Raw genomic sequence first — 16822 nt, 5'->3', positions numbered from 1 at the left:
GACATCAGAAATAAAAATAATTAAGGGCAAATAGCCTTTAAAAATGTATCTAATAAAATTATAAACAGACTTTTTGATAAATTGAAGTTAGCACTATATAAAAGACAATATATCCAAATTCGTTAATCAGCAAAGGAGAAATATCTATGTAATAATAATAATAATAATAATAATAAACAAAAATTATGAAGACCAGCCTATGTTAACACTCTTGGCATAGTAGGTATAAGAACTTTCTCAACACTATGAAGTCATCTCTATAAATTGTAATGCTCACTTCAAGCCAGGAACAATGAATATCTGCTAGCTCCTGTCTTTTATTGAACATGATCCTAGGGGAATGTAACCAAAAAAGCCTTTTAAGAATTTCATAGGGGGGCTGGTCTGGTGGCACATACCTTTAATCCCAGTGCTTGAGGAAGGCAGAGGTGGTCAGATCTCTGAAAGTTTGAGGCAAGCCTGATCTACACAATGAGTTCCAGGTTATTCAGAACTCCACAGTAAAACAAAAGTTTGTTGTTGTTTTGGCTGAAAAAAAATAACATTTTATGTGTTTTAGGATAGTATCATTTACACATATTTGATGTTTAAGACACTGGTTAAAAATTGTTCCCCTCACCCCCAAATAGCTACTCTATTTATGGTCTTTTCATTGACAGTGTAGTATGAGCATGAGGCCTTTATAGTTTGCTTTGCTAATTTGCTTTGATTTTGGTATTAGAGTTTGGATCTAGGTTCTTGTATGATACAAAAATGCTGTATCCAACACCTTTTAAAATTTATTTTGTTTCAAATTTGTGCCTCACTCAGTTGCTTGAGCTATTGCTGAACTCACTGCTGACAGACTATCTGGGAACTTACTGTCCTCTTTCTTCAACCCTTTGAGGATCTGACATTACAAGTGTGTCACCATTTCTAGTTTGTCTTCATAATTCTCATGGAAACCCGATAAATTTTCCTTCTTTCTTTTTCCCCCAATCTAGACTGTCTCCCAAATAATTAAAAAAATGTAAATAAGAACAGTCCTCAGTAGATGTCACCACTACATTTAAATGCTTTTGAGTTTTTTAAAAAAAATACTTATTTATTCATTTCTTGTTTGTTTGTGCATTGTCTTAGTTAGGGTTTTACTGCTGTGAACAGACACTATGACCAAGGCAACTCTTATAAGGACAACATTTAATTGGATTGGCTTACAGGTTCTGAGGTTTAGTCCATTATCATCAAGGTGGGAACATAGCAGTGTCCAGTCAGGCATGGTGCTGGAGAAGCTGAAAGTCTACTGTCTTGTTCCAAAGGCAAACAGGAGAAGAATAGTTTCCAGGAAGCTAGAATGAGGGTCTTAAAGTCCACTTCCCCAGCAACACAATTCTTCCAACAAGGGCATACTCAGTCCAATAAGGCCACACCTCCAAATAGTGCCACTTCCTGGGCCCAGCATATTCCTGACATGATCAAGGCCTGAAAGAGAGGAACATTGTTTACATTTCACATCTCTTGACTAGAAATGATAATCATCCACTCTTCTCTCTCTCTCTCACCCCCAATTATTTCTATTTTATATGTATAGATGCTTTGCCAGAAATGTATGTCTGTGTACCACATGCCTCTTTGGTGCCCATGGAACCAGAAGAGGGCACTAAATCCTCTGAGATTGGAGGTCTGAATGATTGTGAGCAGCCCTATGGGTTCTGGGAGTTAAAACCATGCTCTCTGGAAGAACAGCCATTGATCATAAATATTGAGCTGTCTCTCCTACACTCACACTCATATATATTTTTGAAAAAGGGCTGGGAGATAGATGTTCAAGAAATCTATTTTGATCACAAAAGCAGTCTATTTTGAAATACATATCATCTGCTTACCTTTATGTATAAATATATGCATCCATGTTTGTGTGTGGAAGCACACATACATCTGCCCTATGAATGAGTGTTTTGTGCCCTCTAAAGATCAGTTCCCATGAATACTATTGACATTTTCTCATCTTTTTTACATAATCTTCTGATATCATTAAGGAAAAGTCTTACACAAAGATTCTTTTGAATGACTTAAATATTAAAGAAAATAAGGATGAATACAACTGAATTGGGGGCTCCTGAGGATACTGACTTTGGGAGATCATATGAATATTTATATTTGAGCATCTATTTGGAGATAGCTGTTGGGTGGGATGTGGCTATAAGTAGAGTCATTACAAATAAGGAGGAGAAAAACCCGTTGGGATACAATAGATACTGGAAGAATGTATTTTGAGGGTATGGACTGAAATGTGATTTAAAGACAAAACCTGATGCTGTGATGATATAGTAGGGCCAGGGAAAACTTTAAATGAATGAAGCCTCAGAGAAAGTATTGATGATACATCGAGATCAAGTCCAGCTTATTTAAAATGTATTAGGAAAATAAAAGATGGTAAAGACATTGCATTCCTCCCCCATTGCCACCTCTCTTAAAATTTTGGTTGCTCCTCCTTTTTAAGCAAAGACATTAACAATTTTTTTTTTTTTAGCGGTGGCATACTGCAGACTTCTGTTTGTTTATCTTCACATGCAAATTATCTCTTGTTTTCCAGCCAGTCTGCTCTTTTCAAAGTCTCACTATATAGGTGGGATGGTTATGGCGTTATAGCCCCAAATATCAAGGAAACGCTAAATTCTCTTCATTTTTAGAAAAAACTCCATGTGGTGTTCTGTGAAATCAAGCTGCGATGCTTGGTGTCAGTCTCTTTATATCATACCAGTTGTTTCACAGAGCTTTATCATTTGGGGACAGCATTGCAATTTCATACACCTCAAAAAAGGAGCTAACTTGAGGACTTGCAATTCACATGGTGGGCAGAAGGGACTTGCTCTTAACTCATCAGCATTGTCTTTAAAGGAAAATGACATCTTGTGCTTTTTGATAGCACTTGAAGTGTTGATGGTGGAGAAACTATCACTAATGTAGCTGTTGTATACATGCGTGGGAGTTGGAACATATTTATATGTAATGTGTGTCCATTAATGAAAGATAGAATTCTGGTAAAGCTTTGTTAATAGGACACACACTAGAGACACGCAGGAAGATGAAACTTGGAATGAGAAGAAGCCCCATGTGATTGACCTGTGTGTCCATCTGTAGACCATTTTCTTGATTATTGACTCAGGTTGGAGGGCTCAAATTGATCATAGGTGGTGCTATTGCTATGCAAATAGATCTGAGATGTATACAGAAAGTAACTGAGCAATTCAGTAAACAGCATTCCTCCACAGTCTTTGCTTCAGTTCCTGCCTCTAGGATCCTAGCTGCCCGCAGTAATGGGGTTTGGTGTGGAAATGCAGGTCAGATAAGCCCTTTCACCTCTCAAGTTGCTGTGGCCAGTGTTGTTGTCAGAATAGCAACAGAGAGCAAACAGTGGTTGTGATTAAGAACTGAGTGTATGAAGGAGTTATAGTTGTGTCTTGAAGCACTATCTTCTATTAAAGAGTTTACAGTATGATTTTTATGTCTTCATCATAAAAATACACATTTTAACACTCATTTTCTAGGAAGAACTCACTTTTTAATGGACACACTAAATTTTTTTCATTTTACATGCATAAATGTTTTGTCTGCATGTATGCCTGTGTGTCACATGCATGCTCAGTGCCCACAGAGGCCAGAAGAGGGTCTGATACCCTAGAACTAGAATCACAGACTGATGTGCATTACCATGTGGGTGATGGGATTTGAACCTGCGTTCTCTGGAGGAGTAGCTAGTGCTCATAACTGCTGAGCCACCTACCCAGGATTCTAATGAATAAGCTACATATGCATTTGATTTTAACATGGAAATATGATCACATCCCTTCTCCCCTTCTCTCTCTTTCTTCTAATCCCTCTCATGTTACAACCTTCCAATGTAACCAGTTAGAGGGCTCATCCTTGGGAGAGGTAATGCCCCTTCTTCGAAGCTATCACTTATCTCTCTATTTTTTCTAGAAGTGGGATCCTTTGTGGCTTTTCTTTTTTTTTTTTTTTTTTTTTGTAGCATGTCAGTTGATACTGTCACTATATAGGTCTTGTATATGCAGCCATGTTGTCGAGGTATTATATGCACAGCTTTTCTGTCATTCCTATGAGACACAATCTTAGAGCAGACTTCCTGGCCCTCTGGCTCTTGCAATCTTTCCACCCTCTTCCATGTTGTTTCTTGAGCCTCGGGTACAGGCATTGTGTTTTGTATGTATCTGTTGGGGATGGATTCCCTAGGACCTGCTGATCTCTGCATCGTGACCAGTTGTAGTTTTCTGTAATGACCTCTTCTGTAAAGAGAAGGTTCTTTGGTGATGGGTGTTTTAGTTAGGATTTCTGTTGTTGTGATGAAACACCAGAACCAAAAATTACTTGAGGAATTGAGGGTTTATTTTATCTTACAGCTTTCAGGCTATATTCCATTGCTGAGAAAAATCAGGGCAAGGTCTCTAATAGGGCAAGTACCTGAAAGCAGAAGTTGATGCAGAGGCCATGGAAGAGTGCTATTTACTGGCTTGCTCAGCTTGCTTTTTTATAACATCCTAGCCCATATGCCAATGAATGATGCCATACACAATAAGTGGAATCTTCCCATATTAATCAGTAAACACACTACAAATTTGTCTACAGGCGAATATTATGGAGGTGTTTTCTTAAGTGAGAGTCCCTCTTGACTCTCGATTGTGTCAAGCTGACATAAAATTAGGTAGGGCAATGCATAAAATCTATATCTCTGTGTATAAAAATAAGTATTTAGAATGCAGTTACATATTATGCTGTTCTAGTAAAGAGATGGTAGTAGGTTCCTTTCTAAGATCTCTGACCTCACTAACCCTCAATAGTTGTCTAGATTTCCAGTTCCAGGCTGATTGTACTCCTAATTGGTTTGTGTTAAGTCCAATTAGGCAATTGTTGGTTACTGCTAAAAAAGGCACGCCATTATTGTCCTTTTAGGGCTATCTTGCCATGTTGCTCATTGTCGTAGTTCCTAGGTATCACAGCTAGATATGTCATTGAATGTTTCCCCCCCTTGGACGATTACATAATGATTCCTGATACCATGAAAGCCACACCACAGAAAGGAAGCTTTCAGTTTAGGTCCAGTTGAATGTTTTTGTGTCCGAAGTGTGTGGTGTCTCCAGCAACAGGTACTCTTTAATATCTGAGAGAAAACTTAACCATATATTTGTTATTAGACTACCCTGACCAAGCAGAGGTCCAAAGGTTTCTCATGTTTGATACTAAACTTTTGTGGAATAATCTGTTACTATTGTGGTGACTATTATAATTCCAAGCAGTAAACATCCTCAGTATTATTTGTTCTTACTCTATCCCCCTCTTTCTGTATATTTAAAGATTTTTATTGGCATCTATTAGTTATGTATCATCATGAGTTTCATTATGCATTTCATAAACTTACATAATAACTTTTGATTACATTTTCCTGTGTGACCAGTCAGCTTCTGCTAATCTCCTTCCTTTTTACATCTGGTTTCCTTTCTACTTTTTCTTTTAATTAAAATATAATTACAGCATTTTCTGCTTCCCCTTTCCTCACTCCAAATCCTCCCATGTATCCATCTTTGCTCTCTTTCAAATTCACAGCCTCTGACCTTTTATATGCATGCATTCATGCACACATGCACACACAAATGTGCACGCACACACACACACACACACACACACACACACACACACACACACACACACGTTCATGAATGACCCCCCAAATAAAGCACACAAATACAATAATCTCACTCCATAAATATATAATGTTACTTATATGTGATTTCAGGGATAATCATTTTGTACTGGGTAACCAATTGAAAGGCTTTTCCATGGGAAAGACCATTTCTCCCACTCTCAGCATTCTTTAGCTGCCTGTAGTATTTGTCTAGTCTTGGAGTACCCTAAGGTTTTCCCATTCTATGTCAGCATGTCTGCTGATGCTGTTAGGGGTCTTGTTTAGGAAACCATGCTGTTGAAATTTCATGGAGGTAGCTTCTCTGACATTTTTAGAAGATGCATGCCCACAGCAGGCATTTTGTTCCTCTGGTTCTTTCAATCTTTTTGTCCCATCTCCCTCCATATTTCCCAAACGTTGAATACAGGCTTGGGTTGTAGATGGGTGAGTTGGTACTGGGCACCACACAGTCACCCATTTTATGCAGTTTGATAGTTTTTAGTTTTCTGAAATGGTCCCCATTGGTTGCAAAGTGAAATTTTCTTTTTGATAGATGATAGCTGTCTTTATCTGTGGATATAAGTAAGCATAAACACTCAATTATAGTTAGGAATCATGCTTGTTTTATGACAAGCATGGTAGCTATAGGATCTCTACAATCCATGTTATCAGTAGACATGAGTAGCTGACTAGATTTCCAGTGCCAGGCATGATATCCATTTTTTTTCCCAGTGGACTTTGGGTTCAACTAAAGAGTTGTTTGTTATCACTAATATGTGAGTATCGCTGTTGAATCATTGTACTTAAAAATAATACCTCTTATTTATAGTAAATGTGGCAATAATATTTTGTAATTTAATGTCTTTATTAACCATTTACATATGAATGATCAAATGCTAAAGAAACAAAAATCCAAGCAGGAAAATGAGTTGTTCTGGTGGTTACAGTGTAGTCATTGTTAGAGGGGTAGAGGCTCAAACCAGTCAGAAGAGAGAATCGTGAAGCCTTAATGTGATCCACTTAATTGAGATGTAGACAACTTACTTAGATTCTCCTCAAGATGCTTGTTAAAAATTCATATGTTAAAAATTCCATATATTTAAGATGAAAAAACCACACCCAAACCAAACAGAAAACAAAAAACAAATACAACACAAAAAAGTCCAGTATGTCATAGTTCCCAAAAGTAGTGTCTGGAGTTGGCCTTTGGAGTTGGCATGCGAGGTACTTTGATGCATATTTTCAGGCTGGAAAATGAAAATTCATTAGGTTCTAGAGCTTAAGCCCTTAGTATGAATGCAGATATTAGGAAGTATGTGCTGATGGGTCTCACTTTCTTTTAGGTTATATACAAATAATGGGCTACTTAATATATGAGTAAAAACTCAGGGGGCACATGATTGCTAAAAAATGTAAGCGTAGCTTCATGCCAGTGTGATTGGGCCTATTAAGGGATAGGGGCAGATTCAAACCCTACTTCTGTTGCTCACATGGGGATAAATAAAGACATAGAAAAGAAGAAGAATGTCTAAAGCTATGTTTTAAAAGAAAAGAAGCCTGGCAAAATGTTATGCAAATTTATTTGACTAACTTAAAAACCTTCCTGATAAACATTGGTTCCAAGCATAGTCAGAAACATAAAACTTCAGACCTTCAGAGTGTAGGTTGTTTCTCGAAAACTACACACACTATAACCCTGGATGCTTGGTTAATATTTTTCTTAAAAATTCAATTCCCCTGGCAATTCTAAGAGCGGTACATGAATAACTTTCAAAAGAAATGAAAAATCTTTGTTGTTTGCATAGCACAGCTTCTCATTCAGTTGAAAAAAATTACTAAAATTTCCCTTGAAAAGCAGTGATTGAAAACTTCTGAAAAATTCAAAGAACTTAAAAAAATATCAGCTTCAAAACAAAATTCCTCAAGGTTTTTATTAAACCAAAATATCCAAACCCAGATGGGTGCTCTTGTCTCTGTCCTATATGTTGCCAATTTTCTGAAGCTCTGAGTATTTTGGAGGGAAAAAGTACAGGAACAATGGAACAAAAACATTCAGGGTCATGGTATCAAGCTCAGATTGAGTCGAACCATATAGGATTTTTTCTTATCTTTATCAGGCAAAGGAGTCAAAGAGTGTGAGAAACCTTTCTTTATTTAGCACCCATTTTCACACCCACTGCTAAGCATTAAAACAATAGAGATAAACAATAACATATATATATATAAAATCATGCTTATATATTTATATGTTTATATATTAGCAATCTATAATCATCAGCAGTTTCATGTTTATAAACTCTGGAAAATGATTTTGATGATAGGCACTATCAGCAGCTGTCAATTTGATGGGAAACTTGTGGGATGGAAACTTTCCAATAACATTTACTATTCAGAGATGTTGAGTGGGTGGCTTACATCTAGTCATGTGCACTGGGAAGTTTCTCTGTCCCTGTTTTTTAGAGTCTGAAGACCTACACAAGCAAGCCTTGCCATATATCCAACTTTTGGCATTTCATCCAACTTAGGAATTTAGTGGGAAAAACTTTAAATCAGTTTGGATCTGTTTTTGATGAGCATGTATCTATCTAAACGTTTAAGGGTTGGTCCAAGGAGAGGAGTTGATATTTATGGTTGATGAAAAAGTTGATATAAAGAACATATTAAAGTTGAAAAAAATATTTTTTATATTTTTCTAGATGGTATATGATGTAGGAAAATTTGTAATCAAAGTTGCTAGGTTGATCACCGTACCATGGGTTCTGCTTGTCAATTTTTAAAATTATAAAACTTAATCAATCAACTATATATTTCAGGTCATGATTAATCTATGGAATCAGAGAAATCCAATTCAGAGAAACAGTTTATTAAACCTAAAATTTTGCTTTCCTCAACACTTTGTTCACTATTATATGCTGTGAATTTTTTCAATCATTTAAAAGGAAGTTTAAGAAAGACATTTATTTTATGGTGTGTGTGTGTTTACTCACACAGAGGTCAGAGAAAAACTTTCAGAAGTAAATTCTCTCTTTCTATGAAGTGGAGCTGAGGACTGAATTTAGGTCACAGGACTAGCAGAAAGTCTGCTTACCCGCTGAGCCGCATTAGCTTAGCCCTCTCCTTCAATAAATCAAAAATGTCCTGTAAAAAGGCTTTTGAATAATTGTAATCCATTCTAGAGCAAAATTAATGCTTTTAATAATTCTCCATATGCAAATTTTCTTAGTTTAATTTCCTAAGACATGTAAGATTGCATTTATAAATTCAGCATATTTGACATCCATTTATAAGGACTTTAAATATTTGGCAGAGTTGCTAAAGAATTCCAAGTAACTGAACTCTGATATAGAAAACAACTACAACTTAAAAACACAGTAGACAACATTTTATTCATTTCAAGAATGTTTACAATTCTTCATCTTGAAATTAGAAAGGTGAAACTAATTACTATTAGATTTGCAGAAATATCTATCTGACTTTATATATTTGTTTAATTGAATTTCATGAATATATTAAATAATTAGAATTTTGCATACCTAATTACATATCTACATTTACACATTTCATCACATGGGTGACTCTTAAAGGTATTTATTCATTTTTACAAATAGCTTAAATACTGTCTGCTTTTCACAGGATTATTAATATAACATTGATTTACTTAGTAAATCTACTTAATTAAAAAAAATGATTTCTCTATTGCCAAGGGTAAGCTTCATGCTCAGCTATAGATTGCCATCAGAAAGTTAACTCAACAATATCTTAGGAGATTCATTGTCTCATGATGTCAAATCAGGGCTAATTTTTGCCCTTTAAGAAACTTTGTATGTACATATATATGCACACACATGCATTCATGCACATGAACATGACATAAAACACACACAAATATATATTATATATATGTATATATATGTCCTATCTATCTATCTATCTATCTTTCTATCTATCTATCTATCTATCTATCTATCTATCTATCTATCTATCTATCTATCTATCTATCTCTCTATCTCTCTCTCTATCTATCTACCAGTGTTTTTTATAGTATAGATCCAGGTTTGGTTTTTCTTTTTGTGCATTTGTGTGATCCTGAATGTGTGAACAAATGCATCTCTGTTTCTTGTGCCATTTTTTAGTTTCTTTTTATTCATTTGTTTTGACTTATTCTAATATGTTAGTTTTTTATATATTAGGCTGTTATATTGTATTATAATATTACATTATATTTGTATAAGTTTTTTGTGCCTTTTCTTGGTATCTTTTCCTTCTGTTTGCTTTATCCTATTCTGATGTGTTGGTTTTTGTTTATTCTTATCATATTATATAATATTATATTATATTAATTATATTATATTATTACCCCTTAGATGCAAATTTGTTTTCTAACGTGAGACAGAAAGTGGTCAATCGATGTGGGAGGGGAGATGGGTAGGAGCTGCTAGGAGTATGGGAGGAAAAATCATAATCAGAATATATTGTATGTAAAAACATTGTCAATTAGAAAAATATTTTTAGGGTTAAGTACAACTATTCTACAGATAAACAATATCATTTTCCTGAAAATGTCACTCTTTCCAATCCTAGGAAAGGTGAAGAATGCACATCAGATATAAAACACAGGATTGAGTTTACATAGAGCAAACATCTCTACATTACTGCCTGAAGCCTGGGTTTAGCCATACTCTATACAAGGTTAGACTCTTCATGTGTTATCAAGGGGTTAGCAATACAGTCTATAATCATTGGTTTAAATCACAGTATTCAGTTTTCTTTCTGCCTGAATCCAGAAATTACACACACACACACACACACACACGCACACACACACACACACACACACACACACACGTTTGTGTATATATATATATATAAAATATCAATTGTAGCAAAATACTTGTGACATAAAATCTACCATGCTAACTTTTTAAAAATGTACTATTTAGCACTGGAGGGATACTCAACTACTGAGAGCACTTACTGCTCTTGCAAATAACCAAGGTTTGATTGCCAACATACTCATCACATGACTTACAAACTCCAGTAATTCCAACTCCTGGAGACCACTGGATTCTTCTATCTATGGGTAATACATTCATGTGGAGTATATAAACTCATTCTGAAATGGGTAAATAATTAAGCAAGTAAATAAATAAATACATAAATAAAACTATAGTTTAGTGGCACTGGGTACTTTTACACTATTGTGGTTCCATCACCATGATAATTTACAAAACTTTTTGTGTTGAGAAACAGAAAGTTTGTATCTCCTCCTCCTCCTCCTCCTCCTCCTCCTCCTCCTCCTCCTCCTCCTCCTCCTCCTCCTCCTCCTCCTCCTCCTCCTCCTCCTCCTCTTCTTCTTCTTCTTCTTCTTCTTCTTCTTCTTCTTCTTCTTCTTCTTCTTCTTCTTCTTCTTCAGAGTGTAGGAGTATTCACTGAAAGAAAGCTCCAGACAATTGCTATCTTCTTAGTTCTGTTTTGAGCTCAGAAGACTGGCCTCAGCCAGAAACAGGAGTGAATCATACCTGGATTACAGTGCTATTTTATATGCTGAGTAAGATTAAGACTGGATCTTCTTATGGGTTATGTCACCCCAAATTAATATGTTGATGTTTTAAGCCCAGAATCTCAGACCATGACTTCATTTGGAGTAACTATCATATGTAATCGGTTGAGACTGTCCAGAGGTGAGGTAGCCCCAGGCAATGTGACTGGTGTTCTCATAAGTAGGGGATATTTTGAGGTTGACATACACATGATACACACGACTCATAAGGAAAACGGCAAGGACTGGGATAATGTGTCCTCAATCTAAGGTTCACTAAGGACTGCCAATAACCTCCCAGAGCCAAGGGTTACTGAAGATTGCCCACAGCCTCAAATGGAACCCAGAACCTAGCTGCCTCAGGCTCACACCTCGAGAATTGTCCAGCTGAAATGTCTTTGCTTAAACCACCCAGTCTGTGGTAGTTTGCTTGACAGATCTGGCAACCACTCGAAGATGCAAAACCTGACAGTGTCGTGGGACAAACACTCGGATTTCACTCCGAGAGTGAAGACATTTACACTCAGTAAACCACAGCAGATTCCTACTGCTCCTTCTCCATGTTTATTTGCTTCAGCTAGCTAAGGCTCTGTAACCCTCATCTCAAGGATCCTCCAGCTCTATAGCAATGTTGGGCTGCAGGGTTTTTCCAGAGGCTATGAGAGCAGAGTATTTCTATGTGGAAGAGGCTCTCAGTGTCCTTTGCACAGCCTGAGGGCAGTGCTCAGTATCTGTACTTGGTAGAATAGTCTTTGAGAGACACCAGCATGTCCCGGCCTTTGCGGGCGCCAAGGTACACAGAGTCTATCATGTCAACCACTTCTTCCTTATCTTCCATGGCCCGGTTGATGTTGTTGCCAGTACCCAAATCAATCATGATACGTTTGTTTTTGAAGAAGATCATGACAGTGCAGGGGCCATACAGCTCGTACATCTTTTTGAAATCAGGCACTTCTATAATATCTAGCTTCCCCACCAGGTTCCCTGAGCTCAGTCTGATGGTTGGCTCCAAGCATCCATATCTGCATTGGTCAGTTGCTGGCTGGACCTCCCCAGTAATGGTCATACTAGGTTCCTATTATCAAGCGCCTCTTAACCACAGCAACAGTGTTGGGTTTGGTATCTGCAGACTTGATGGATCTCCAGGTGGGGCAGTCCCTGGTTCTCCCTTCCTTCAGCCTCTGTTCCTTTTTTAAATTGATGCAAAAAGCAAGAGGAATTTATTGTTCCAACATGTTGGCATCGCACTAAACATGGAGAGAGAACGACCAGGCATAGCCCTACCGGCCAGCATTTATACAGTTTTCCAGGCAGCAGCCATTAGGCACAATGTGATTGGCAGAACAGTGTGACTTTTAAACTGATTGGTCTGTAGGGAATGAGGTGGGTGGCTCTGCTTTTGTCTTACGAGGAGAAATATATGACAGTCTGAGGGCAGCCATTCACTTAGATGTAGAGAGAAAACAGAGTCAGGGCTGGTTAGAGTCTTGGTTTAACTCCTCCCCTTGGTTAACCACCCTCATATCTACCTGTTAGGACCCCTAATTGTTCTCCTGCTGTTGTTGACTTTTGGTCCCTACATTTGGTGGCTGTATTTAAGAAACACATAGGTACAGTATAGCTAATGATCTTAAAGCAGATATACAAAAAACTAGATACAGAAGACCCAAAGTATGAGCTAACAATACCAGCAATAGCTTCAGGATTGAAGCATGCACAAAGGAAACAGGGGCATGAAAATGCCAGCTCAGCAAATATAGAAAATTCTACCAGAACCCTCCCTTCCTGGATGCAAGTGGCCATAAAGAACATAGGCACCTCTGGAAGGGAGGGGTTAATCACATTCCTCAGAACACAGGGACCAACCACGGAAGCTCATATACACATTCAATGACCATTGGCTACCCACCTCATTCCCTAGAGACCCATCAGTTTAAAAGTCACTCTTCTATTTTTTTCCCCATTCTTTCTTTGGATAGGACTATTTCTGGGTTAAAATATATGAGATGAGTGAGTGGCCTCATCTCTCGACCAGGGGACTATCTACTGGAGGTGGTCTCAAAAGGTCTTAGCTCCCCTTCTCTGTGCATTTCTGCTAAAGTCATCCCCATTGGGTTCTGGACCCTTACATTTCCCTGGTGACTGGGACCCTCCAGTGACTATCCTGAGTTCCTCATCCCCCAGCTACATATTTTTGCTCAATTTCCTGACCCTCTTTACCTCTCTTATATCTCTTCCAGTTCCTGATAGTGCCAACTCAGAATATGGAAAGACCGCCCATGCTCATGGTTTGGCAGGATTAATATAGTAGAAATGGCCATCTTATCAAAAGCAATCTACAGATTCAATGGAATACCCATCAAAATTCCAACTCAATTTTTCATAGATTTTGAAAGAACAATTTGGGAACTGATTTGGAATAAAAATAAAAAAAAAACAAAAAACAAACAAACAAACAAAAAAAAAACCCAAAAAAACAACCCAGGATAGCGAAACTATTCTCAACAATAAAGCACTTCTGGGAAAATCACCATCTATGACATCAAGCTATACTACAGAGCAATAGTGGTCAAAACTGCATGTTATTGGTATAGAGACAGGAAAGTAGATCAGTGGAATAGAACTGAAGACACAACCATGATCCCACATACCCATGGCCACTTGATATTTGACAAAGAAGATGAAACCATCCAATGGAAAGAAGACAGCATTTCCAACAAATGATTCTGGTTCAATTGGCAGTCAACTTGTAGAAGAATGCATATTGATCCATTCTTAACTCCTTGTAGAAAGCTGGAGTCCAAGTTAATCGAGGACCTCCACATAAAACCAGACACACTGAATCTAATAGACAAGAAAGTGGGGAAGAGCCTTGAATACTTGGGCACAGGGGAACCTTCCTGAACAAAACCCCAGTGGCTTATTCTTTAAGAGCAACAGTCTACAAATGGGACCTCATAAAATTGCAAAGCTACTTCAAGGCAAAGGACACTGTCAATAGGACAAAATGACAACCAACAGATTAGGAAAAGATATTTACCAACCCTACATCTGATAGAGGGCTAATATCCAAAATATACAACCAACTCAAAAAGGTAGATCCCAGGGAATATAATATCCTTTTTAAAAAGTGGATTACAGAGCTAAATAGAGAATTCTCAATTGAGAAATCTTGAATGGCTGAGAAGCACTTAAAGAAATGTTCAAAATCCTTAGGTATGAGGGAAATTGAAATAAAAATGACCTTGAGATTCCACCTCACACCAGTCAGAATGGCTAAGTTCAAAAACACAGGTGACAGCAGATGTTGTAGGGGATATGGAGAAAGAGGGACACTCCTCTATTGCTGGTGGGAGTGCAAGCTGGAAAACCACTTTGAAAATCAGTCTGGCTGTTCCTGAGAAAACTGGAAATAGTCCTACCTGAGTAACCAGCTATACTACTCTTGGGCATAGACCCAAAAGATGATCCAGCATATTACAAGGACACATGCTCCACTATGTTCATATCAGCCTTATTTATAATACAGAAAAGCTGGAAAGAACCCAGATGTCCCTCAACAGAGGAATGGATACAGAAAATGTGATACATTTACACAATGGAATTCTATGCAGTGAATCAAAACAATGATTACATGAAATTCACAGTCAAATGGATAAAACTTGAAATATCATCCTGAGTGAGGTAACAAAGACACAAAAGAACACACATGGTGAGTACTTATTAATAAGTGGATATTAGCCCTGAAACTCACAATGCCCAAGATACAACCCACAGACCATATAGAGAGTAGAAGGAAAGGAAGACCAGGATGTGGCTGCTTCAGTACTGCCTTGAGGGATGAATAGGACCATTGTGGGAGGTGGAAGGCGATGGAGGCAGGGAAGGGAGCATAAGGGTGTAAGTTTTTCAAGATGCTGATTTAATTTTTTCAGGTTGTAAACTCCACAAATAGAATCATTTTTGCAAACTTTTATATACTTTAAACCTCTTAATTTAAAAAATATTCTTTCTTTTTTTCTTTCTTTCTTTCTTTCTTTCTTTCTTTCTTTCTTTCTTTCTTTCTTTCTTTCTTTTCTATTGGATATTCTCTTTATTGACTAAAAATATTCCTTTAATCATCGAAAAATTCCATACATTTTGAAGTAGAGGCTGTTCTCCACTCTGTTGCCTGCCTGCCTGTGAATCCCGTTTCCCTAACTGGACTACCTTGTCTGGTCTCAGTAGGAGAGGATGTGCCTAGTTCTGAAGTGACTTGATATGCTGGGGGTGATGGTGGTGGTTGTAGTGGTGGGAGGAGTTAGTCAGGGTAAGAGTAATGAGGGAGGAATGGGGGAAGGACCTTTGTGAGGGAGTACTGGGAGGAGAGGGGATGATATTGGGACCTAAAATGAATAAATAAATAAACTTTAAAAATAAAAAGAAAATTCCATATATTTCTTAGTAATTATATCTAAATTGATGACACCACCACCTACCTCCATCTCCTGCAGTGTCTCCCTTACCCACTTTACCTCTCTCTTAGCTTCATGTGCTCTTTTTATTTATTTATTTTTTAAATAACCCCATGAGTCCAATTAGTGACATCCATATACATGTGGATCTGTGGCCATCCACTGGGCACGAGCAACCTACCAACAGGCATGTTCTCAAAAGATAGTGACTCTTCCTTTCTTAGCAGACAACAACTCCCAACAGTTCCAGTAGGGATGGTAAGGGTGGAGCCCTGAGGGTCCCACCCAATCTGTCTTCATCAAAGCTACTATTGCTTTTGTTTTGTTTTTTCAAAATAAGCTGTCTTATTCTTGTGCTGAATGTTTAAATTCATTTAATAAAATTGCTTGACTATAGGTTCACATCAAATGGAGTCCTCCACACTACAGTTTACAAATAGGGAGAAGAATAGTACCTTGACTCTTAACGTCCCTGGTTCAGTAGCATTAATCTTAATAGAGCATGGAAAGAAAGGCAGAGCCTCAGGGAGCCATGCTATCTCCATTGAGTCAGAATCTGAATTTTATAAAGGTCCTATGGTGATCCTAAAATGTTTCAGAATCATGTCAGATGCTTCCTCGTAGCCAATTTTATCCTGGAATACTTGTAAGCACTGCAGTGAGCTCAAATATAATTACTCAATATATTTGGTCAGCATTTTTATCCCCTTTGCTGGATATTAGATGCCAGGTTTCAGTGAATTGAAACTAAAGAAAATCTTAGGTCACAGATCATGGTGACTATTAGAACATGACAGGGCACAAGATGTCTGGGTAGTAACTTACATAAATGGAATTCTGCCAGTAGGGGTCAGGGACTGAGCACAACACAGAAACAAAGGGTAGTAAAGAAGAGACCAGTACACATAAACAACTCAGGGATGGAAATCACTTCTGAGTTAACTTAGTATCTCTGGAACTCTATGCTGATCATGGCATGCATTAGCTGTTGAGTAATTTTTGACCTGATTGAGCATTTTTAGCGGTAATAAAAGCCAAGTATGGAGGCTAAAACTGTAGTTGCTACACAGAGCACTCAGAGCATGTGACCTCACTGAAGACATTGTCAGATACTAGGTAGTTAAACCTGGTTGTGCTTTGACCTGAGGC

General features: G+C 37.6%; 1 pseudogene; it reads right to left on the bottom strand.

Moving 5' to 3' along the window:
* Positions 1-11943: 11943 nt before the first annotated feature.
* On the bottom strand, positions 11944-12153 carry Gm28343 (annotated as a pseudogene).
* Between the last annotated feature and the right edge of the window lie 4669 nt (positions 12154-16822).

The sequence above is a fragment of the Mus musculus genome, chromosome 1 (assembly GCF_000001635.26).
Source record: "Mus musculus strain C57BL/6J chromosome 1, GRCm38.p6 C57BL/6J".
Lineage (NCBI taxonomy): Eukaryota > Metazoa > Chordata > Mammalia > Rodentia > Muridae > Mus > Mus musculus.
Note: the sequence above shows the minus strand (reverse complement) of the source record. Positions and strands in the feature narration are given on the sequence as shown.